This window comes from Salmo trutta, chromosome 34 (assembly GCF_901001165.1).
Source record: "Salmo trutta chromosome 34, fSalTru1.1, whole genome shotgun sequence".
Classification (NCBI taxonomy): domain Eukaryota; kingdom Metazoa; phylum Chordata; class Actinopteri; order Salmoniformes; family Salmonidae; genus Salmo; species Salmo trutta.
The window spans coordinates 31,830,262-31,856,218 of record NC_042990.1 but is presented as its reverse complement, the minus strand read 5'-3'; the positions used below and the strand labels follow the sequence as shown (position 1 = coordinate 31,856,218).

At 43.6% G+C, this 25,957-nt stretch overlaps 1 protein-coding gene across 7 annotated transcripts in view; it reads left to right on the top strand.

The window, feature by feature from the left end:
* The window catches only part of LOC115174032 (engulfment and cell motility protein 1), a 163,580-nt gene that overhangs the window by 16,275 nt on the left and 121,348 nt on the right, over positions 1-25,957 (top strand). Inside the window, exon 1 of one of the 7 annotated variants that reach the window (XM_029732636.1) lies at positions 17,550-17,818. The exons of 4 other annotated variants lie outside the window; for them this stretch is intronic. The gene's annotated coding sequence lies outside the window, so the exon portion shown is untranslated. Of the gene's footprint in view, positions 1-17,549; positions 17,819-24,763; positions 24,931-25,957 lie in introns of those variants that run through there. 2 more of the 7 variants (XM_029732642.1, XM_029732638.1) reach the window with 2 other exon arrangements.

Genomic DNA, 25,957 nt, shown 5'->3' with positions numbered 1-25,957 from the left:
CAATTCCATGCGAGAAATTGCCAAGAAACTGAAGATCTCGTACAACGCTGTGTACTACTCCCTTCACAGAACAGCGCAAACTGGCTCTAACCAGAATAGAAAGAGGAGCGGGATGCCCCGGTGCACAACTGAGCAAGAGAACAAGTACATTAGAGTGTCTAGTTTGAGAAACAGACGCCTCACAAGTCCTCAACTGGCAGCTTCATTAAATAGTACCCGCAAAACACCAGTCTCAACGTCAACAGTGAAGAGGCGACTCCGGGATGCTGGCCTTCTAGGCAGAGTTGCAAAGTAAAGCCATAAGGCCAGCATCCCGGAGTCGCCTCTTCACTGTTGACGTTGAGACTGGTGTTTTGCGGGTACCATTTAATGAAGCTGCCAGTTGAGGACTTGTGAGGTGTCTGTTTCTCAGTCTAGACACAAACTAGACACTGTGATCAGTTTGCCTTTTCAAATGATCAACTTGGATTAGCTAACACAATGTGCCATTGGAACACAGGAGTGATGGTTGCTCATAATGGGCCTCTGTACGCCTATGTAGATATTCCATAAAAAAATCTGCCGTTTCCAGCTACAATAGTCATTTACAACATTAACAATGTCTACACTGTATTTCTGATCAATTTGATGTTATTTTTCTTTGAAAAACAAGGACATTTTTAAGTGACCCCAAACTTTTGAACGATAGTGTACATATAGGTAACTTTTGATAGCTCTAGTTGGCTGTACATGTGCCAAAACTCTGGTATTTGTCATCCTATAGCTTGTTCTCCATATTTTTAAATTGTGAGCCAAACGTAAGAATCACATTACATATCGTATCGGCACCTAAGTATCATGATAATGTCGTATTATGAGGTTCCTGGCAATTGCCAGCCCTAGTGGATGAACTGACGGAGATAAACCAATGAGAAACCGGGGTGCTGTAATAAGCCCATATTGACTTTGGCTCAGTGAGTTAAGCAGGCTATTGCTTTCTGAATGGCAAGTGATTATGAACTCAAACACATTGACTTAGGATCTGCTTTATTTACGTCACAGAACTGTAAGCCTTTCGCCTCTTGTTAGCACCAATATAAATACTATATGAAAAGACTTGATGGGTGACATTTTTTTTCATTGGGCCATGTATGATCTTCTGCTTGCTGTTCATAGGCTTGGCTACATCCCACGAACAAAATGCTAAATGTTGCATTCAACAGTTTTCTGAGCAGTTTCGAAAAGAGTTTGTCTCTCTCAGTTTCGAAAAGAGTTTGTCTCTCTCAGTTTCGAAAAGAGTTTGTCTCTCTCAGTTTCGAAAAGAGTTTGTCTCTCTCAGTTTCGAAAAGAGTTTGTCTCTCTGTTTCGAAAAGAGTTTGTCTCTCTCAGTTTCGAAAAGAGTTTGTCTCTCTCAGTTTCGAAAAGAGTTTGTCTCTCTCAGTTTCGAAAAGAGTTTGTCTCTCTCAGTTTCGAAAAGAGTTTGTTTCGAAAAGAGTTTGTCTCTCTCAGTTTCGAAAAGAGTTTGTCTCTCTCAGTTTCGAAAAGAGTTTGAGCGCCCATTTCTGCTTCTGGTTTGGCCTTTTCGAGCTGCATCCTGCAGATCACCACAATGGAATAAGTAATGATAGACTACGAGCATCAGGGTTTTCTCTGCGGTCTGTCGAGTAATTTTAGCCATTTGAGGAAGTGGCATCTCTCATTTTTGTTTTTAACATCCTATTCAGAATCAGGCCATGTTTAACAATACATCCTTCTTCCCTTCCTTGAAGAAATCTCTGATGTAACATGGCTAGTTGGTTGAAGGTGATGTGATAGAACCATTGCTTATACCTAACTATTTTTGTTATTGTACAGTTATTACTAGCATCATGTCAAGGGGGTGTACTTGTAAATCAAGTAGCCTCACGCTCCAGCAACAGGAGATGGGCTCCTCCATATGGGCCGTTTTGGCTCGGACAAGGCTTACTTGCTTAGAGTACATCAGCTATTAGTAGGGCTGTCAGAGTTAATCAGTTAAATTGGTGTAATTTTAGTGCACACTTTTTTATCGTGATTAGTCGCATTATCTGAAAGGGTTCAAAATACACTGAAAACAATCAAAATACCTAATATATACAGTACCAGTTAAGTTTGGACACACCTATTCATTTCAAGGGTTTTTCTTTATTTTGACTTTTTTCGACATTGTAGAATAATAGTGAAGACATCAAAACTATGAAAAAACACACACATATGGAATCATGTAGTAACCAAAAAAAGTGTTTAAAAAAAGGTGAGATTCTTCAAAGTAACCGCCCTTTGCCTTGGTGACAGCTTTGCACACTCTTGGCATTCTCTCAACCAGCTTCACCTGGAATGCTTTTCTAACAGTTTTGAAGGAGTTCCCACATATGCTGAGCACTTGTTGCCTGCTTTTCCTTCACTCTGCGATCCAACTCAACCATCTCAATTTGGTTGAGGTCAGGTGATTGTGGATGCCAGGTTATCTGATACAGCATTCCATCACTCTCCTTGTTGGTAAAATAGCCCTTACACAGCCTGGAGATGTGTTGGGTCATTGTCCTGTTGAAAAACAAATGACAGTCCCACTAAGCGCAAACCAGATGGGATGGCGTATTGCTGCAGAATGCTGTGGTAGCCATGCTGATTAAGTGTGCCTTGAATTCTAAATAAACCACAGGCAGCATCACCAGCAAAGCACCCCCACACCATCACACACCTCCTCCATGCTTCACGGTGGGAACCACACATGCGGAGATCATCCGTTCACCTACTCTGCGTTTCACAAAGGCATGGTGGTTGCAACCAAAAATCAAATTTGGACTCATCAGACCAAAGGACAGATTTCCACTGGTCTACTGTCCATTGCTCGTGTTTCTTGGCCCTAGCAAGTCTCTTCTTCTTATTGGTGTCCTTTAGTAGTGGTATCTTTGCAGCAATTCGACAATGAAGCCCTGATTCACGCAGTTTCTTCTGAACAGTTGTTGAGATGTGTCTGTTACTTTAACTATGCAAGCATTTCGCTACACCCACAATAACACCTTCTAAACACACGCATATGCGACCAATAAGATTTTGAGTTGAAGCATTTATTTGGGCTGCAATTTCTGAGCCTGTTAACTCCTCCAATGAACTTATCTTCTGCAGCAGAGGTTACTCTGGGTCTTTCTTTCCTGTGGCGGTCCTCATGTGAGCCAGTTTCATCATAGCGCTTGATGGTTTTTGTGACTGAACTTGAAAACTTTCAAAATTCTTGAAATTCTCTGGATTGACTGACCTTCATGTCTTGAAGTAATGATGGACTGTCGTTTGTCTTTGTTTATTTGAGCTGTTCTTGCCATAATATAGACTTGGTATTTTACCAAATAGGGCCATCTTTTGTATACCACCCCTACCTTGTCACAACACAACTGATTGGCTCAAAAGCGTTAAGAAGGAAAGACATTCCACAAATTAACTTTTAACAAGGCAAACTTGTTAATTGAAATACATTCCAGGTGACTAGCTCATGAAGCTGGTTGAGAGAATGCAAAGGGTGGCCACTTTGAAGAATCTCAAATATAAAATATTTTTTGATTTGTATAACACTTTTTTGGTTTCTACATTATTCCACTATGTTATTTGATAGTTTTGATGTCTTCACTATAATTCTACAATGTAGAAAATATAGAAATAAAGAAAAACCCTTGAATGAGTAGGTGTGTCCAAACTTTTGGCTGGTACTGTACATCTAAAAAATAACAATACCATGTCAAAACAGGTTGACATTGTGATTAAAGAAAGTGTGCTTCATCAATTTACCACATTTTGCTAACCATTACTTTGGACAAAATCAAGACGCCAATATACTTGTAATGCTTTTTGTATAAAAAAATCTTAAATTACAGATCAATTTGAGCAAATTCTGAATCATACGGGAAGCCACAGAATACAGCCAAATATATATAGAAACATCACAATTGACAGCTAAACAGTGGATTCTACCAGGACAATCTGTCTTATGGACTAGCCTACATGGTTTCTGCTAGCACTGAGCTGTGTGTGCCAGATAAAGTGAAAGCAGAGGCTGAGGCACCACTGTAGAGAGAGGGTAGTATTGATTTTGCCCTACAGTTACACGCACTGATTACACAATGTTCAAATAGTGCTGTTGGACAGATTACTTAATGCATTGTTTTTCCCCCCCATGGAACCACTGTTTCATAAGCTTATCCGTGTCATTAAGGGTTTATTAATAGAATATGTTCATTTTTTAAAATGTTAAACTGTTTTTTTTCTGCACTCATCAGAAAAGCCGCCCACTTATTGAAGCACTGCACTAGAGGGAGTGGGATGAGAGAGAGATCATGATCGGCCATGGTCACTCCACTATGGTAGTGGTTTTCTCCTAATGAATGGAGGTTTTTCTGCTGTTGGTCCTTCCTGATATTCCTACGCCTATCCCACCTCTACATACCACCACCCGTGTCCTCCTCCCCTGAAAGGACAATAGAAATAGTCCCCTGTTCCCATGACTCCCTCCACAGACCAACCAAAATGCCCCATTCATTCCAGGCCTACTGTAGGTCACGTGAACCAGGAGTGCTTTTGTGTGCTGTGTGGTCCCACCCCCTCTTCCCACCCTCTCAAAGAAGAAGGGTCGAGCCGAGCGTGCATTTAAATTTTCCGGGTGGCTCGCCCCCCTTGAAGGATGCCCTGCAGGAGCAAAAGTCAGCGAGGTTTGATGAATACCCCTCAAGAGGAAGAGTGGGTCAGGAAAGTCACTACCACTTTCCATGTTTCCCCCTCAAGTGCTCATGTTGTTCCTCGTCAAGTTGTTCCACCTGATGATGTTCCACCTGATGGTGTTCCACCTGATGTTGTGTTGAGACTGAGAGAAACAGAAACACAAGTGCTACTCAAGTCTCTAAAACAGCAATGTACTTTTAAATGACTTGATATTAAACATCTGTGCTATGGTTTTCACACCTATAGCGACATAGTAGAAAGCACATTTTTATTCTGCTATTATGGCTTTCCTTTGTTTAGAAACGGATGGCACAGGGGTGTTGTGTGTTCAGGGCCTAACCTCAGCAGTGTGGAGACATGGTAGAGTGAGGGGTATTGTGTTTTCAGGGCCTAACTGATCTAGCAGCAGTATGGGGACATGGTAGAGTGAGTTTAATTGAGGTCAAACACATTATAAAGCATTACAGTGAGACTCATAAAATCCAGGCCTCATACAGTAGTCATCTACTGCCTTGGCATCCTCAGGCCCTATGAGGCTAATAAACGCGGTCCTCTTGATAGTATTCAGATGTGTGTAAACCCCATTTTCTACAAGGGCAATATACTGTAGCTCAATGTCTTTTTTTTGTTGAAATATTTAATTTTGTCTTTTTTGAGGACCCAGATTTTTTTTCTTCCTGACCTGAGTAGGAAAAACTCTAGACCCCCGTGATGAGATCCAGATAGGTCTGCTGGTGGTCGTGCTGTGTGATAAGAGCTCACTTTCCATATCCCCGAGCTGCTCCTCCTCAAACATGCTGGTCCTACTTTCCAAGCCCCTTCACTACTCTCCCAGCTATGTTGATTACACATCACTGTTAGCCAAGAGCCACGATAGCCTTGAATCTTCTGGGAGTATCCCAAATAGCACCCTATTCCCTACATGGTGTACTACTTTGACTAGTGCTCCTATGGGCCCTTGTCAAAAGTAGTGCACTATATATGGAATAGGCTGCAATTTGGGATGAGCCCTGGAGGCTGGAGTCTTCTGGGGAAACGGTCACTGACAGCATCATTTGGTTGGTTTATCCCCTCCATCTCTCCCTGGATAAGTGGAGATAATTTTGGATATAGAAACCACTGTTATCAGAATTGGGTTTGATTTATATACAGTCCATACAATCTTGTTCTGTAGGTCAGACCGAGGTCTCTTCCCTAATCCTGTGAAATTGGAAGAGGAAAGTAAGGGTCCTTTTGACAGTGTTCCTTAAAAGGGTCCTTTTGACAGTGTTCCCTAAAAGGGTCCCTTTGACAGTGTTCCCTAAAAGGGTCCCTTTGACAGTGTTCCCTAAAGCTAAACTTGAGGTATTATTAAGTGTGAGATCCAGAGTTGCTTTTGATAAAATCCTTGTAACGTCTGTACACGCTACGGGCCGAGGCGTTTGATGTTGTACTCCTTCCCTCTACAAATAAGAGCCGTCCATTTTGCGTTTCAGTAAATGTGGTGAGAATATTATTGTCCCCTCTCCAAGCCCTAGTTGGTTTGTTTCTTTCTCACCTACTCCCTACAAGTCTTTATTGGGTTTGACAGACACTGGTGACTGAGTCAGATTTGCCTCAGTTTCATGCATAGTGCTCATTGTTCGAGACTAGGGCTGTGGTGGTCGGTGATTGTCAAGCAAATAACTGTCGGTCTCACGTTAATTAACAAACACATTTAGCATCTGGCTTCCACACAGCCTACAAGCCACTGATGCAGACCTTTGGAACATCTACATTTTAAAAAGTACACTGCTCAAAAAAATAAAGGGAACACTAAAATAACACATCCTAGATCTGAATTAATGAAATAATCTTATTAAATACTTTTTTCTTTACATAGTTCAATGTGCTGACAACAAAATCAAACAAAAATAATCAATGGAAATCCAATTTATCAACCCATGGAGGTCTGGATTTGGAGTCACACTCAAAATTAAAGTGGAAAACCACACTACAGGCTGATCCAACTTTGATGTAATGTCCTTAAAACAAGTCAAAATGAGGCTCAGTAGTGTGTGTGTGTGTGTGTGGCCTCCACGTGCCTGTATGACCTCTCTACAACGCCTGGGCATGCTCCTGATGAGGTGGCGGATGGTCTCCTGAGGGATCTCCTCCCAGACCTGGACTAAAGCATCCGCCAACTCCTGGACAGTCTGTGGTGCAACGTGGCGTTGGTGGATGGAGCGAGACATGATGTCCCAGATGTGCTCAATTGGATTCAGGTCTGGGGAACGGGCGGGCCAGTCCATAGCATCAATGCCTTCCTCTTGCAGGAACTGCTGACACACTCCAGCCACATGAGGTCTAGCATTGTCTTGCATTAGGAGGAACCCAGGGCCAACCGCACCAGCATATGGTCTCACAAGGGGTCTGAGGATCTCATCTCGGTACCTAATGGCAGTCAGGCTACCTCTGGCGAGCAAAGAAATGCCAAAGAAATGCCACCCCACACCATGACTGACCCACCGCCAAACCGGTCATGCTGGAGGATGTTGCAGGCAGCAGAACGTTCTCCACGGCGTCTCCAGACTCTGTCACGTCTGTCACGTGCTCAGTGTGAACCTGCTTTCATCTGTGAAGAGCACAGGGCGCCAGTGGCGAATTTGCCAATCTTGGTTTTCTTTGGCAAATGCCAAACGTCCTGCACGGTGTTGGGCTGTAAGCACAACCCCCACCTGTTGATGTCGGGCCCTCATACCACCCTCATGGAGTCTGTTTCTGACCGTTTGAGCAGACACATGCACATTTGTGGCCTGCTGGAGGTCATTTTGCAGGGCTCTGGCAGTGCTCCTCCTTGCACAAAGGCGGAGGTAGCGGTCCTGCTGCTGGGTTGTTGCCCTCCTACGGCCTCCTCCACGTCTCCTGATGTACTGGCCTGTCTCCTGGTAGCGCCTCCATGCTCTGGACACTACGCTGACAGACACAGCAAACCTTCTTGCCACAGCTCGCATTGATGTGCCATCCTGGATGAGCTGCACTACCTGAGCCACTTGTGTGGGTTGTAGACTCCGTCTCATGCTACCACTAGAGTGAAAGCACCGCCAGCATTCAAAAGTGACCAAAACATCAGCCAGGAAGCATAGGAACTGAGAAGTGGTCTGTGGTCACTACCTGCAGAACCACTCCTTTATTGGGGGTGTCTTGCTAATTGCCTATAATTTCCACCTGTTGTCTATTCCATTTGCACAACAGCATGTGAAATTTATTGTCAATCAGTGTTGCTTCCTAAGTGTACAGTTTGATTTCACAGAAGTGTGATTGACTTGGACTTACATTGTGTTGTTTAAGTGTTCCCTTTATTTTTTTGAGCCGTGTATAATAAATCCATGTAGTATAGCCTACACCTTCACAATAAATCCATTATTTATTTTCGACAGGTCTAAAGAAGCATGATATGAAGAAAATGTAGTCTATTTCAGAAGAACAGAATAGCATACGCTGAGTTGTCCTTGTGTTAGATCCTGATGTGGGTATGCCAAATGGCTGTGGGCTAGTTCATTTAGCAGACAAGATTAGAGTTATTAATGTAACTTTAGTTGTTCTACAAACGTTGGGCTATATGTTTAGATTTTTAATACATTTTAAGTCTGCATGATACGACTCCTAATGATGATTTGAAAAAAGTTGCTTGAAAGGCATCAGCTCTGCTCTGTTTTTTGCGCAGGCTGTACACACTTCATTAGTCTCTCATTCACGATTTGACAAGCACTTGATAATGCCTAGAATTCCACGGCGGCATCCCGTTTGTGGCCATAATGCACCCTAAAAAAATCCATGCCTTTGTTGTGCCTTTCTCCCTGAGTGCTGTGCGCTCTCCATCACATGATCGGGTCTTTCTCACAGGCTACAATTGAAGACAGACACATCGGGGACGCAACTGTGCACGTCCTTATCCAATTCTGAGGTGCACATTGAAGATATTGGAAAAATTGTCCACATTCACTTTTCGTCAGCCAACAAGATGAGTAGGCCTAACGAATAGCAAAAGCACAAGCCTATGTCAATCTACTGTCCCCCATAGTACAAAAGTCGACCTATTCTGTGCAAGAAATAAATATTCCAAACAGTGGGATGCAATAGATCACAAATTAATACAACCACTAGCATAAAAAAAACAAAAAAATGTACGCAATGTGGCTGACACAACAGATCAGAACGTTTAGCTTAAAAATGTATAAACTATTAGGCTGTTTCTTCACATTATAAGCGCAGCAATGTGCACATGGTAGCAGGCTATAAGCGCAAATGTTCCATTAGCTTGAAAACACCATTATCAAAAGTGACTGCAAATGCGATTATGAACGTAATGCTTTTACTATAAAGGTGCATTTCTATGGTGAATTATCTTCCCCAAGCTTGAAACTCACGCGCTGCTTATGTATGCCAGTTAGACTCTAAACCTCTTGTAAAGTGGATTAATGTGCTTAATTTTAAGAAGTTTTTTGGCCACTTTAGTTGTGATACAAACCTTAAAAACATATAGGCCTATGGGCTAGGCTACATGTGGTGTGCAACTATGATTTGAAAAAGTCACCAAAAATGGCTTTCTTATGCCAGGTATCATTCACAAGCGGTAATAAACTCAGCAAAAAAAGAAACGTCATCTCTCTGTCAACTGCGTTTATTTTCAGCAAACTTAATGTGTAAATATTTGTATGAACATAAGATTCAACAACTGAGACATAAATGGAACAAGTTCCACAGTCATGTGACTAATAAAAATGGAATAATGTGTCCATGAACAAAGGGGGGGGTCAAAATCAAAAGTAACAGTCAGTATCTGGTGTGGCCACCAGCTGCATTAAGTACTGCAGTGCATCTCCTCCTCATGGACTGCACCAGATTTGCCAGTTCTTGCTGTGAGATGTTACCCCACTCTTCCACCAAGGCACCTGCAAGTTTTTGACATTTCTGGGGGGAATGGCCCTAGCCTTCACCCTCCGATCCAACAGGTCCCAGACGTGCTCAATGGCATTGAGATCTGGGCTCTTCGCTGGCCATGGCAGAACACTGACATTCCTGTCTTGCAGGAAATCACGCAGAGAACGAGCAGTATGGCTGGTGGCATTGTCATGCTGGAGGGTCATGTCAGGATGAGGCTGCAGGAAGGGTACCACATGAGGGAGGAGGATGTATTTCCTGTAACGCACAGCGTTGAGATAGCCTGCAATGACAACCGGCTCAGTCCGATGATGCTGTGACACACCGCCCCAGACCATGATGGACCCTCCACCTCCAAATAAATCCCGCTCCAGAGTACAGGCCTCGGTGTAACGCTCATTCCTTCGACGATAAACTCAAATCCGACCATCACCCCTGGTGAGACAAAACCGCGACTCGTCAGTGAAGAGCACTTTTTGCCAGTCCTGTCTGGTCCAGCGACAGTGGGTTTGTGCCCATAGGCAACGTTGTTGCTGGTGATGTCTGGTGAGGACCTGCCTTACAACAGGCCTACAAGCCCTCTGTCCAGCCTCTCTCAGCCTATTGCGGACAGTCTGAGCACTGATGGAGGGATTGTGCGTTCCTGGTGTAACTCGGCAGTTGTTGTTGCCATCCTGTACCTGTCCCGCAGGTGTGATGTTCGGATGTGCCGATCTTGTGCAGGTGTTGTTACACGTGATCTGCCACTGCGAGGATGATCAGCTGTCCGTCCTGTCTCCCTTTAGCGCTGTCTTAGGCGTCTCACAGTACGGACATTGCAATTTATTGCTCTGGCCACATCTGCAGTCCTCATGCGCCTCCTTGCAGCATGCCTAAGGCATGTTCACACAGATGAGCAGGGACCCTGGGCATCTTTCTTTTGGTGTTTTTCAGAGTCAGTAGAAAGGCCTCTTTAGTGTCCTAAGTTTTCATAACTGTGACCTTAATTGCCTACCGTCTGTAAGCTGTTAGTGTCCTAACGACTGTTCCACAGGTGCATGTTCATTAATTGTTTATGGTTCATTGAACAAGCATGGGAAACAGTGTTTAAACCCTTTACAATGAAGATCTGTGAAGTTATTTGGATTTCTAGTATTTATCTTTGAAAGACATTGTCCTGAAAAGGGGACGTTTGTTTTTTTGCTGAGTTTATATCATTCACAAGTGATAGGCTAATATTTTCACCCATCAGACTATTCTTGATTTAATCTTGTCTTTACATATACTAAATAATATACAGTATGTGTGACATTTGTTTTGATTTAGAATGGACCATTATCATGCACCTGTCTTGAAAGGGGCAGCGGGGAAAAATACATGTCATCTATGCACTTAAAAAGCAGATGGAGGTGTAACGGCTGTCTAAAGAAGTATACCAAGGCGCAGCGTGTTGAGTGCTCATATTTAATTTTAATCGAGACACTTTGAACAAAACAAGAAAATGACAGCCAAATAGTTCTGTCAGGTATAACAAAACACTAAACAGAAATTAACCACCCACAAACCCCAAAGGAAAACAGGCTGCCTAAGTATGTCTCCCAATCAGCGACAACGATGTACAGCTGTCCCTGATTGAGAGCCATACCAGGCCAAAACAAAGAAATACAAAGCATAGAAAAAAGGACATAGAATGCCCACCCAAATCACACCCTGACCAAACCTAAATAGAGACATAAAAAAGGCTCTCTCAGGTCAGGGCGTGACAGGAGGACCGTTTTACCGTGATTCATTTACCTGTCAGCCAGGTAGGCAATACTCCAGTTGTAAATATAAGCAATCAGCTTAATATTAGGAAAGTTGAGAAATAAATATAGTAGGCCTAGCCTATAGGAAGCTGATGGGATCCTCCTTTTTTTCGTAGAGGCCATCACAATGTTTTCTCACGCAATTGCATAGCCTATAGAAATGTTGCGCAACATGAGCTCATGGGCTCTCATGAAGTATTTGATTAGACTTTTCAATTACATTTGCATTGATGTCAGAGTGATTAGAGGGACAATAGAGTGCTGAGTACCAGGCAGTTAGCAAGTTTGGTAGGCTACTAATGACCATGAGCAGCATCAGAGCTTGGAGAAGCCTAATTACCGTGACTACATGGAATTTCACTGCCTTCATGACTCCTGACCGCCGGTGTGGGGCAGTAATGCGGTCACCGCAACAGCCCTATTCAAGACACTTGATTTTCACTCTTTCACACACGCACACAAATTTGTGCTTTGGCTGTGTCTTAAGTTAACCCCCTTGCTGGCTGTTCTGATTGGCCTTCTGCCCACAGTGTTTGTGTCTGAGTTTTAAGTGTTATTGTCACGTGCACAAGTACAGTGAAATGCCTTTCTTTAAAGCTCTTTTCCAACAATGCAGTAATCAAAATCAGTAGTAAAAATATTATACTGTAAAGTGTGTGTCTGTGCGTGTGTGAGAGAGACCTGGTTTGTGTTGCCTGCTGAGCTGATGAGCCCTGCAGCAGAAGGTCACACAGTCAGAGTGACTCACTGAAGCCTGTGAGTCCTGTCTGTCTCCTGCTCGTCCCCCCCCCTCCACCCAATTCAATTTCATTTCAAAGGGCTTTATGGGCATGGGAAACATGTTTACGTTGTCAAAGCAAGTGAACTAGATAATAAACAAAAGTGAAATAAACAATCAAAAGTGAACAGCAAACATTACTCTCAAGTTTCAGAAGAATAGACACATTTCAAATGTCATTATGTCTATATACTGTACAGTGTTTTAACGATGTGCAAATAGTTAAAGTACAAAAGGGAAAATAAACAAACAATATCTCTCTCTATCCCTACACCCACTCTCTCCCTATATCTCCCCCTCTCTCTTTCTTTCTCTCTCTCCATCTCCCTACGCCCCCTCTCTCTTTCCCTCTCCTCTAACACTCTCTCCATCAGTTCATCATCCTCTGTGACTGTCTGGCAGCAGGAAGGCCTTTCAGTCTACAAACTCCTAATTGAGCACCACTGTTATGTTTAAAGCTCATAGCCCTGACATCCCTGTTGAGAGATATTGCCTTATGTAATCAGAGATGGCATATTATTTTTAAATCTAAAGGGATCTGGGTTTGAACACTGCACATTTATGTTCTGCTTAGAGAGACAACCTGTGACATCATCTTATGTAGTGTCTGTTTCAGTTGGTGTACACTACAGGCTCTAAATGTGTCCCAAATTGCACCTTATTTCCTATTTAGAGCACTACTTTTGAACAGGGTCCGTAGGGCACTGTGTAGGGAATAGGGTGCTTAGGGAATAGGGTGCTGTTTGGGATGCAACCTCTTTTTTACATTTTTTTGCATTTATTTAACCTTTTATTTAACTAGGCAAGTCAGTTAAACTAATTCTTATTTACAATGACAGCCTACCCCGAATTCCCCTAACCCGGACAACGCTGGGCCAGCCTGGAATCGAACCAGGGTCTGTAGTGCTGCCTCTAGTACTGAGATGCAGTTCCACAGACCGCTGCGCCTCTCGGGAGCCCTCTGAATGCACTGATTTAGCAGTTGGATTATAGAGCATAAAATGTTGTGTTAGGAGGCCCTGTTATGGATTGACTATAACTACACCGGAAGGATACGCCTACATTTAACACTCATCATAGACCAAAACAATGTTGTGATTGGGTAACTGATGCTTATGTGTAGGCTGGGAGAGTTCCAATGGGAGATGCATCATATCACATCTCATTCTTTAAACAAAAACACCCTCAGCTACTAGCTACCATTGTATTATTTTAACAGAGAACACACTAGCTAGTAAAGCCCGTGTTATGTGTGCTGCTTGGCATTTGCAGTTAGAGAACTTTTGTTGTGTGGGCGTGTTTCCACTCTGGAAGCACAGTTACTTTTTTATCATCTTCCCACAGAGCATCCCTAACCGTGTGACATTCCTTCCCTGTCAAGGACTCTTCTGAGGGGGGAGTCCCCCCTATTCTCCCAGGCCCCCCCAAGGCTCCTGCTTGGGAGAGTTTTGGGAGGAACAGAACAGTACAGTACATTGCTGTAGGCTAATTGGTTTCCTTAGCATAATCGGCTCATCTCCATGGAGACGGCGGCTAACTAGTGCTCTGCAATAGCTCTGTGGTGAGCAGGGCTGGAGGAGGGAGCAGGCCGTTTTTAGAACTGTCGTGTGGAAAAGTACTTTGGGGAGTGATGAAGTAGTGCTGGTGTACTTAGAAAATAGTTTGGCTCTGTGTTGCTGTGTGCAGCCCTGGCTACGCCCTGAGAGAAGAGTAGCTTTCCATACCCAAATGCTCCAGTGAGATCTTCCAGCTCTTTAAATGAGTTAGCCTGCTAAAACATATGTTATGACAGCAACGCCTCTGGTTTTGTGGTATCTAGAATTGTGTAGCTACACGGTATGTGAATCACGACCGCTCAGTCTTGTCAATTAGCATAGCAGAAGATTTCCCCCACGCACGGGATTGCACTGAATGTAGGCCCCAACTGCTGAAACACAAATGACCCAATAAGGTGTAGTGAAATCCCAGCTAACACAGAATGTTCCTGCGACTTTCCCTTATATATTCTCTTTAACGTATTAACGTTTTACATATAACGCTGCCACAATGTTCTGGGAACCAACATTTGTTAGCTGGGATATATGTACCTGTCTGACAACCTATGATCTGTTCTGTCTGGGACAATTGTATAATAACAATTGTAAATGTCAAACAGGTGGTCGTGTTAAATGCTGTGAAAGGAGAGATTGTGGTGAAATGTTAGATGTCTTATGAAACACATTATGTGAAACGGCTGAGCTCATTTGCTCTGTTGACCTACCTGCCTCCTCTTCTCTTTATTTCTCTCCCTTCCTCCATCTCTCTTTCTGCTTAGTGTCTGAGGCCTTGTTGACCTACCTCCCTCATCTTCAATCTCTCTCTCTTTCGCTCTTTCTCTCTCCATCACTTTCTCCACCTCTCTCTCTGTCTCTGGTATCTGTGGCCTTGACAGCTCAGATAATCAGAGAGCCAGATGAGTTAGCTTTGAATCTGATCCCAGGTAAAAATCTGCTAGAAAACAGACTACTACAGTATTTGGCTTTGTGGTAGAGATGAGTAGGGACTCGAGGGAGTTGGGGCCTCACTAACCCTACGGTGGGTTAAACATATGCTGTGTGTCAGACTTCACACACTGACACTGGCCAACTAAGACGTCAGCCCCCGACACTTGTAATTGGTGCAGTGAAGCAGCTGTAAGCACCAGACCTGGGTTCAAGTAGCATTCGTCTTCTTTCAAATACTGTATCTGCGCTTGATTGAGCTTGCCTGGCACAGTGGAACCAAAGGAATAGTCCTGAAAGTGCAAACCCCACCATGATAACGTTCCAGGTAGACAATCAAATGCTCAAAGTATTTGTAAAGATTTAAAATACCATTTGAACCCAGGTCTGGTCAAGCTTCACTGACACTTCCCAACTAAGACGTCAGTCCCAACGCTTAGTTCAATGAGGCTGTAATGTTAAGATCCTGTCAGGTTTTGGCTCATTCTCCCACCACCGTGCGAGTTGTGCTTATAGTCTATGGCATCAGTGAGACAATAGGGCAGCCAGAGGTGGAAGTGAGAGCTTGGTTATGTCCCAAATGACACCCTATTCTCTATCTAGTGCATTCCTCCTTACTGATGCACTAGAGATGGGCCCTTGTCAAAAGTAGCGCACTACATAGGGAATAGGATGCCGTTTGGGACAAAACCCTAGTGGTAATGGAACATGGCTCCCTCTTCTCAGAGCTCTGACTAGACTATGTTGACACCACACCAGGGTAATGTTCAGTAGGCAAACACTGTGGAATGTTCCAGATAGAAATGACATAAATAGAGCTGGCGTGATTCCTTATTGTACGTGTTAGAGAGGCATGTTTATTCTAAATAATCTATTTTCTATCTGAACGTTGAGGCTCAGTAGTGTGTGTGTGTGTGGCCTCCACGTGCCTGTATGACCTCTCTACAACGCCTGGGCATGCTCCTGATGAGGTGGCGGATGGTCTCCTGAGGGATCTCCTCCCAGACCTGGACTAAAGCATCCGCCAACTCCTGGACAGTCTGTGGTGCAACGTGGCGTTGGTGGATGGAGCGAGACATGATGTCCCAGATGTGCTCAATTGGATTCAGGTCTGGGGAACGGGCGGGCCAGTCCATAGCATCAATGCCTTCCTCTTGCAGGAACTGCTGACACACTCCAGCCACATGAGGTCTAGCATTGTCTTGCATTAGGAGGAACCCAGGGCCAACCGCACCAGCATATGGTCTCACAAGGGGTCTGAGGATCTCATCTCGGTACCTAATGGCAGTCAGGCTACCTCTGGCGAGCAAAGAAATGCCAAAGAAATGCCACCCCACACCATGACTGACCCACCGCCAAACCGGTCATGCTGGAGGATGTTGCAGGCAGCAGAACGTTCTCCACGGCGTCTCCAGACTCTGTCACGTCTGTCACGTGCTCAGTGTGAACCTGCTTTCATCTGTGAAGAGCACAGGGCGCCAGTGGCGAATTTGCCAATCTTGGTTTTCTTTGGCAAATGCCAAACGTCCTGCACGGTGTTGGGCTGTAAGCACAACCCCCACCTGTTGATGTCGGGCCCTCATACCACCCTCATGGAGTCTGTTTCTGACCGTTTGAGCAGACACATGCACATTTGTGGCCTGCTGGAGGTCATTTTGCAGGGCTCTGGCAGTGCTCCTCCTTGCACAAAGGCGGAGGTAGCGGTCCTGCTGCTGGGTTGTTGCCCTCCTACGGCCTCCTCCACGTCTCCTGATGTACTGGCCTGTCTCCTGGTAGCGCCTCCATGCTCTGGACACTACGCTGACAGACACAGCAAACCTTCTTGCCACAGCTCGCATTGATGTGCCATCCTGGATGAGCTGCACTACCTGAGCCACTTGTGTGGGTTGTAGACTCCGTCTCATGCTACCACTAGAGTGAAAGCACCGCCAGCATTCAAAAGTGACCAAAACATCAGCCAGGAAGCATAGGAACTGAGAAGTGGTCTGTGGTCACTACCTGCAGAACCACTCCTTTATTGGGGGTGTCTTGCTAATTGCCTATTTCCACCTGTTGTCTATTCCATTTGCACAACAGCATGTGAAATTTATTGTCAATCAGTGTTGCTTCCTAAGTGTACAGTTTGATTTCACAGAAGTGTGATTGACTTGGACTTACATTGTGTTGTTTGTGTTCCCTTTATTTTTTTGAGCCGTGTATAATAAATCCATGTAGTATAGCCTACACCTTCACAATAAATCCATTATTTATTTTCGACAGGTCTAAAGAAGCATGATATGAAGAAAATTTAGTCTATTTCAGAAGAACAGAATAGCATACGCTGAGTTGTCCTATGGCATCAGTGAGACAATAGGGCAGCCAGAGGTGGAAGTGAGAGCTTGGTTATGTCCCAAATGACACCCTATTCTCTATCTAGTGCATTCCTCCTTACTGATGCACTAGAGATGGGCCCTTGTCAAAAGTAGCGCACTACATAGGGAATAGGATGCCGTTTGGGACAAAACCCTAGTGGTAATGGAACATGGCTCCCTCTTCTCAGAGCTCTGACTAGACTATGTTGACACCACACCAGGGTAATGTTCAGTAGGCAAACACTGTGGAATGTTCCAGATAGAAATGACATAAATAGAGCTGGCGTGATTCCTTATTGTACGTGTTAGAGAGGCATGTTTATTCTAAATAATCTATTTTCTATCTGAACGTTCCCCAACTGTTGTGCCCAGCTGAATGCTAACCAGTACATGTAGTAGTAGAGTATAGCTGTGTGACACAATGTTTTTCAGGTTGAGGTAACTTCCTGTGAGCAAGGCGTGTAGTCTGTTTCTCCAACGGTTGTCTCATCTTTTAATTTTTCCGCTTTTTTCACCGTTCTATTTTGCTACAGACCTGTTTCCTCTTCTCTAGACAAACGCCTACTTCCTCCTTCTGTTAACCTCTCTCTCTTTTGCTTTTTTCTGTCTCTGCCCAAGGAGAGGCACTGTGAAGTTTAGTTTGAAACCCTTGTTCTTGTGACTGCTGAACCTCGAAGGATGCTTATTGTATTTGTGGCTAGCTGGTGTTAGTGGAGATTTTGTTTAGTTTTGTTGTGGATTTGAAAGAAGACGTGTTGGAAGACGTGTTGGACCTGCGGGTTGAACTCGCTACCTGCTTGTCGTCAAGGTTTCCGGGTGAGTCCCCGGTCTTCTCTTCTTGTTGTGTACTCACTACTCAGGCTGGAGTAGGGTGCGTTGGGCCGAAGGGTGTGGCCCTCATTTTAGGGCCCTCCTCCTCTGCCCTCCTCACCCCCTGTGCCCTCTAACACCGCTGGGCACTGAGCCTATTCAGACTACAGAATTATAATTATTATAAATCACAATACCAGGACAGCCATTCTGTACCCATGAGTTTAACCCCCCTGGGCACTGAGCCTATTCAGACTACAGAATTATAATTATTATAAATCACAATACCAGGACAGCCATTCTGAGTGTACCCATGAGTTTACCAGTTTGGTTTCCCCTGACAGGTCATCTATGAAATAGATTGTTATTATAATCTCTGCACAGGGGGATTTAATTGTGAGGAAAATGAGTGGGATGGAGTTACACCACCTAAAGGATGACAGACCTCATACTGTTGGAATTCAATAAATGTTTATTGAAAATAGTTTTGAAAAAGCAATTCATTTTTAGACAACTACATAACAGACAGAAATCGAAATAAAAGCATTGGCTGTGCAGCTCATTAGATATGGATTTGGCTGTTATAGTTGTTTAGTCACACCTTTGGATTGACACAGACGTTTTCTATGACTCGTTTATTTTATTCAGGATGGTGACAAGGAAATGTATATTGTTGCTGACTCACTTTGTTATTGGTGAACCTCTTTGGTTTCACAGCTTGGGTTCACTGTTTTTATGACGCTACCCCCCCATACCTGTAAGACCTTGACTGCATCCCAAATGGCACCCTGTTCCCTACCAAATGGCACCCTGTTCCCTACCAAATGGCACCCTGTTCCCTACCAAATGGCACCCTGTTCCCTACCAAATGGCACCCTGTTCCCTACCAAATGGCACCCTGTTCCCTACCAAATGGCACCCTGTTCCCTACCAAATGGCACCCTGTTCCCTACCAAATGGCACCCTATTCCCTACCAAATGGCACCCTATTCCCTACCAAATTGCACCCTATTCCCTACATAGTGCACTACCTTTGACCAGAGCCGTATGGGCAGTATAGAGGCAATAGGGTAATATTTGCATCCCAAATATCACCCTGCAGCATGCATCGCTCCGTTTCACACATATCTACACTGCTTCCAGGAGTGTACAGTTCATACATACACATACTATTTAACAAACACAAGTTTAGAGAATTACTGTCCCCTCAGCAGGCGTATTGTGTGCCTCGGCTGAGTTAATACAGTGCTGTGAGAGCTGTTGTCGGCCCTTTGGCACAGACTACTGACAGGATATCCTGCTTGCTGCACCAGAAACAAGGGCATGTTTGTGAAACAAAGCGGCCTGTTGACAGAGACAGTTACTAGTAGTTGTAGTACTGTAGCAACCTGCTGAGACAGTGTAGTAGTAGTCTGCTGAGAGTAGTAGTAGTAGTAGTAGTAGTAGTAGTAGTAGTAGTAGTAGTAACCTGCTGAGGTGGTGGTAGTAGTAGTAGTAGTTACCTGCTGAGGTGGTGGTGGTAGTAGTAGTAGTAGTAGTAGTAGTAGTAACCTGCTGAGACAGTAGTAGTAGTAGTAGTAGTAGTAGTAGTAGTAGTAGTAGTAACCTGCTGAGGTGGTGGTAGTAGTAGTAGTAGTAACCTGCTGAGGTGGTGGTAGTAGTAGTAGTAGTAACCTGCTGAGGTGGTGGTGGTAGTAGTAGTAGTAGTAACCTGCTGAGGTGGTGGTGGTAGTAGTAGTAGTAGTAACCTGCTGAGGTGGTGGTGGTAGTAGTGGTAGTAGTAGTAGTAACCTGCTGAGGTGGTGGTGGTAGTAGTAGTAGTAGTAACCTGCTGAGGTGGTGGTGGTAGTAGTAGTAGTAGTAACCTGCTGAGGTGGTGGTAGTAGTAGTAGTAGTAGTAGTAGTAGTAGTAGTAGTAGTAGTAGTAGTAGTAGTAGTAGTAGTAGTAGTAGTAGTAACCTGCTGAGACAGTAGTAGTAGTAGTAGTAGTAGTTACCTGCTGAGACAGTAGTAGTAGTAGTAGTAGTAGTAGTAGTAGTAGTAGTAGTAGTAGTAGTAGTAGTAGTAGTAGTAGTAGTAGTAACCTGCTGAGACAGTAGTAGTAGTAGTTACCTGCTGAGATAGTAGTAGTAGTAGTAGTAGTAGTAGTAGTAGTAGTAGTAGTAGTAGTAGTAGTAGTAACCTGCTGAGACAGTAGTAGTAGTAGTAGTAGTAGTAGTAGTAGTAGTAACCTGCTGAGACAGTAGTAGTAGTAGTAGTAGTAGTAGTAACCTGCTGAGACAGTAGTAGTAGTAGTAGTAGTAGTTACCTGCTGAGACAGTAGTAGTAGTAGTAGTAGTTACCTGCTGAGACAGTAGTAGTAGTAGTAGTAGTAGTAGTAGTTACCTGCTGAGACAGTAGTAGTAGTAGTAGTAGTAGTTACCTGCTGAGACAGTAGTAGTAGTAGTAGTAGTAGTAACCTGCTGAGACAGTAGTAGTAGTAGTAGTAGTAGTAACCTGCTGAGACAGTAGCAGTAGATGTAGTAACCTGCTGAGACAGTAGCAGTAGTTGTAGTAGTAACCTGCTGAGGTGGTGGTAGTAGTAGTAGTAGTAGTAGTAGTAGTAGTAGTAGTAACCTGCTGAGACAGTAGTTGTAGTAGTAACCTGCTGAGACAGTAGTAGTAGTTGTAGTAGTAACCTGCTGAGGTGGTGGTGGTAGTAGTAGTAGTAGTAGTAGTAGTAGTAGTCGTAGTAGTAACCTGCTGAGACAGTAGTAGTAGTAGTAGTAGTAGTAGTTACCTGCTGAGACAGTAGTAGTAGTAGTAGTAGTAGTAGTAGTTACCTGCTGAGACAGTAGTAGTAGTAGTAGTAGTAGTAGTAGTTACCTGCTGAGACAGTAGTAGTAGTAGTAGTAGTAGTAGTTACCTGCTGAGACAGTAGTAGTAGTAGTAGTAGTAACCTGCTGAGACAGTAGTAGTAGTAGTAGTAGTAGTAGTAGTAACCTGCTGAGACAGTAGCAGTAGTTGTAGTAGTATCCTGCTGAGGTGGTGGTAGTAGTAGTAGTGGTAGTAGTAGTAGTAGTAGTAGTAGTAGTAGTAGTCGTAGTAGTAACCTGCTGAGACAGTAGTAGTAGTAGTAGTAGTTACCTGCTGAGACAGTAGTAGTAGTAGTAGTAGTAGTAGTTACCTGCTGAGACAGTAGTAGTAGTAGTAGTAGTAGTAGTAGTTACCTGCTGAGACAGTAGTAGTAGTAGTAGTAGTAGTAGTAGTTACCTGCTGAGACAGTAGTAGTAGTAGTAGTAGTAGTAGTAGTAGTAACCTGCTGAGACAGTAGTAGTAGTAGTAGTAGTAACCTGCTGAGACAGTAGCAGTAGTTGTAGTAGTAACCTGCTGAGGTGGTGGTAGTAGTAGTAGTAGTAGTAGTAGTAGTAGTAGTAGTAACCTGCTGAGACAGTAGTCGTAGTAGTAACCTGCTGAGACAGTAGTAGTAGTTGTAGTAGTAACCTGCTGAGGTGGTGGTGGTAGTAGTAGTAGTAGTAGTAGTCGTAGTAGTAACCTGCTGAGACAGTAGTCGTAGTAGTAACCTGCTGAGACAGTAGTAGTAGTAGTAGTAGTAGTAGTAGTAGTAACCTGCTGAGACAGTAGTAGTAGTAGTAACCTGCTGAGACAGTAGTAGTAGTAGTAGTAGTTGTAGTAGTAACCTGCTGAGGTGGTGGTGGTAGTAGTAGTAGTAGTAGTAGTCGTAGTAGTAACCTGCTGAGACAGTAGTCGTAGTAGTAACCTGCTGAGACAGTAGTAGTAGTAGTAGTAGTAGTAGTAGTAGTAGTAGTAGTAGTAACCTGCTGAGACAGTAGTAGTAGTAGTAACCTGCTGAGACAGTAGTAGTAGTAGTAGTAGTAGTAGTAGTAGTAGTAGTAGTAGTAGTAGTAGTAGTAACCTGCTGAGACAGTAGTCGTAGTAGTAACCTGCTGAGACAGTAGTAGTAGTAGTAGTCGTAGTAGTAACCTGCTGAGACAGTAGTTGTAGTAGTAACCTGCTGAGACAGTAGTAGTAGTAGTAGTAGTAGTAGTAGTAGTAACCTGCTGAGACAGTAGTAGTAGTAACCTGCTGAGACAGTAGTAGTAGTAGTAGTAGTAGTAGTAGTAGTAGTAGTAGTAGTAGTAGTAGTAGTAGTAGTAGTAGTAACCTGCTGAGACAGTAGTCGTAGTAGTAACCTGCTGAGACAGTAGTAGTAGTAGTAGTAGTAGTAGTAGTAGTAGTAGTAACCTGCTGAGACAGTAGTAGTAGTAGTAGTAGTAACCTGCTGAGACAGTAGTAGTAGTAGTAGTAGTAGTAGTAGTAGTAGTAGTAGTAGTAGTAGTAACCTGCTGAGACAGTAGTCGTAGTAGTAACCTGCTGTAGTAGTAGTAGTAGTAGTAACCTGCTGAGACAGTAGTCGTAGTAGTAACCTGCTGTAGTAGTAGTAGTAGTAGTAGTAGTAGTAGTAGTAGTAGTAACCTGCTGAGACAGTAGTAGTAGTCGTAGTAGTAGTAACCTGCTGAGATAGTAGTAGTAGTAGTAGTAGTAGTAGTAGTAGTAGTAGTAGTAGTAGTAGTAGTAGTAGTAGTAGTAGTAGTAGTAGTAGTAGTAGTAGTAACCTGCTGAGACAGTAGTCGTAGTAGTGTGTGAGTGCATCTGGACGCACAGTGAGGCGAAGACTTTTGGAGGATGGCCTGGTGTCAAGAAGGGCAGCAAAGAAGCCACTTCTCTCCAGGAAAAACATCAGGGACAAACTGATATTCTGCTAAAGGTACAGGGATTGGACTGCTGAGGACTGGGGTAAAGTCATTTTCTCTGATTAATCCCCTTTCCGATTGTTTGGGACATCCGGAAAAAAGCTTGTCCGGAGAAGACAAGGTGAGCGCTACCATCAGTCCTGTGTCATGCCAACAGTAAAGCATCCTGAGACCATTCATGTGTGGGGTTGCTTCTCAGCCAAGGGAGTGGGCTCACTCACAATTTTGCCTAAGAACGCAGCCATAAATAATGGTACCAACACATCCTCCGAGAGCAACTTCTCCCAACCATCCAGGAACAGTTTGGTGACGAACAATGCCTTTTCCAGCATGATGGAGCACCTTGCCATAGGGAAAAAGTGATAACTAAGTGGCTCGGGGAACAAAACATCGATATTTTGGGTCCATGGCCAGGAAACTCCCCAGATCGTAATCCCATTTAGAACTTGTGGTCAATCCTCAAGAGGAGGGTGGACAAACAAAAACCCACAAATTCTGACAAACTCCAAGCATTGATTATGCAAGAATGGGCTGCCATCAGTCAGGATGTGGCCCAGAAGTTAATTGACAGCATGCCAGGGCGGATTGCAGAGGTCCTGAAAAAGAAGGGTCAACACTGCAAATATTCTTTGCATCAACTTCATGTAATTGTCAATAAAAGCCTTTGACACTTATGAAATGCTTGTAATTATACTTCAGTATTCCATAGTAACATCTGTCAAAAATATCTAAAGGCACTGAAGCAGCAAACTTTGGAAATTAATATTTGTGTCATTCTCAAAACTTTTGGTCACGACTGTAGCAGTACTGTAGTAGCCTGCTCAGACAGACAGACAGGTAGTAGTAGAAGTAGTAGTAGTAGTAGTAGTAGTAGTAGTAGTAGTAGTAGTAGTAGTAGTAGTAGTAGTAGTAGTAGTAGTAGTAGTAGTAGTAGCAGTACTGTAGTAGCCTGCTGAGACAGACAGTTGGTAGTAGTAGTAGTAGTAGTAGTAGTAGTAGTAGTAGTAGTACTGTAGTAGCCTGCTGAGACAGACAGTTAGTAGTAGTAACCTGCTGAGACAGACAGTTAGTAGTAGCCTGCTAAGACAGAGTAGTAGTAATAGTAGTAGTAGCCTGCTGAGACAGACAGGTAGTAGTAACCTGCTGAGACAGAGTAGTAGTAATAGTAGTAGTAGCCTGCTGAGACAGAGTAGTAGTAATGGTAGTAGTAATAGTAGTAGTAGCCTGCTTAGTTAGATAGCCTGCTGAGACAGACAGGTAGTAGTCTGTGTAAGAAACAAAGGCCACAGAGACAGGCACAGTGAGTTATCATCGCCTACGAGACGGAAACACACACAGAGAGAGATGGAGTGACACAGAGACACACACATGATGAAACACCCGCTACAATTACTACACCATCACACACGCAAGAGACACATTGAAGCACTTGCTTCAAGCCAGTTCACACACGGCCACGCTCTAGCCATGCTTTCAGTGTCCTGTTACACCATGAGGGAGTGTCTCACACAAACACACAGGTCTAAGTACTGTCGTTTTTATTCACACAGAAGCACCCACAGGAAAATCCCCCGTAAGAGCTCATTGAAAGTTAGATTTATTCTCTTTGCCCTGTGAAACTGTGCCTACATACCCCTATCAGAGTTCCCCCTGGGTGGTAGACACAGGCAGACAAACAATGAATAATTAAGGAGGAAGAGAAACAGAAAGAGAGGAGGGCACTGGAGGGAAACGTGGCAGAGCTGCAACAAAAGGGAACAGGACGTGTAGTGAGTGACAGGCAGCAAATTCAAAGTTGAACGTCATTGTGAGAAATCATGTGGAGAAATCATCAATTAGTAAAACATTACTCATTCCCTCTACCAAAGAGCATCTCTTTTAGTCACACCCAGTTTCTAAAGACAGTTGGCAATGACAGACAGGCACACACACACACACACACACACACACACACACACACAGGACAGCAGTGGAGAAGGTGGAACTTTTTAAGTTCCTCGGTGTACATATCACCGACAAACTGAACGGTCCACCCACACAGATAATGTGGTGAAGAAGGTGCAACAGCGCCTCTTCAAGCTCAGGGGGCTGAAAAAAATGTGGCTTGTCACCGAAAACCCTTACTAACTTTTACAGGTGCACAATTGAGAGCATCCTGTCGGGCTGTATCACCGCTTGGTACGGCAACTGCACCACCCACAACCGCAGGGCTCTCCAGAGGGTGGTGCGGTCAACGTGTCACCGGGGGCAAACTACCTGCCCTCCAGGACATCTACAACATCCGATGTCACACGAAGAAAAAAAGATCATCAAGGAAAATAACAACCCGAACCACTAACTGTTCACCCCGCTTCCATCCAGAAGGTGAGGTCAGTACAGGTGCATCAAAGCTGGGACCGAGAGACTGAAAAACAGCTTCTATCTCAAGGCCATCAGACTGCTAAACAGCCATCACTAACACAGAGAGGTGGCTGCCTACCTACAGACTTGATATCATTGGCCACTTTAATAAATGGAACTAGGCACTTTAATAATGGCACTTTAAGAATGTTTACATATCTCGGATTACTCATCTCATATGTACACTACCGTTCAAAAGTTTGGGGTCACTTAGAAATGTCCTTGTTTTAAAAGAAAAAAAGTCCATTAAAATAACATCAAATTGATCAGAAATACAGTGCAGACATTGTTAATGTTGTAAATGACTACATTTTTATGGAATATCTACATAGGCGTACAGACATCCCTTATCAGCAACCATCACTCCTGTGTTCCAATGGCACGTTGTGTTAGCTAATCCAAGTCTATCATTTTAAAAGGCTAATTGAGCATTAGAAAACCCTTTTGCAATTATGTTAGCACACCTAACATAAAACTGTTCTTCTGATTAAAGAAGCAATAAAACTGGCCTTCTTTAGACTAGTTGAGTATCTGGAGCATCAGCATTTGTGGGTTCGATTACAGGCTCAAAATGGCCAGAAACAAAGAACTCACCAGTCTATATGTCAACAGTGAAGAGGCGACTCCGGGATGCTGGCCTTCTAGGCAGAGTAATCTTATGTTATTTTAATGGACTTTTTTTTTTTAGCTTTTCTTTCAAAAACAAGGACATTTCTAAGTGACCCCAAACAACAACAACAACAACAACAAATACTACACAGTTGAAGTTTACATACTCTTAGATCGGAGTCATTAACTCGTTTTTCAACCACTCCACACATTTCTTGTTAACAAACTATAGTTTTGGCATCTATTATTATTTCACTTATAATTCAGATTATCTCACTTATAATTCACTGTATCACAATTCCAGTGGGTCAGAAGTTTACATACACTAAGTTGACTGTGACTTTAAACAGCTTGGAAAATTCCAGAAAATTATGTCATGGCT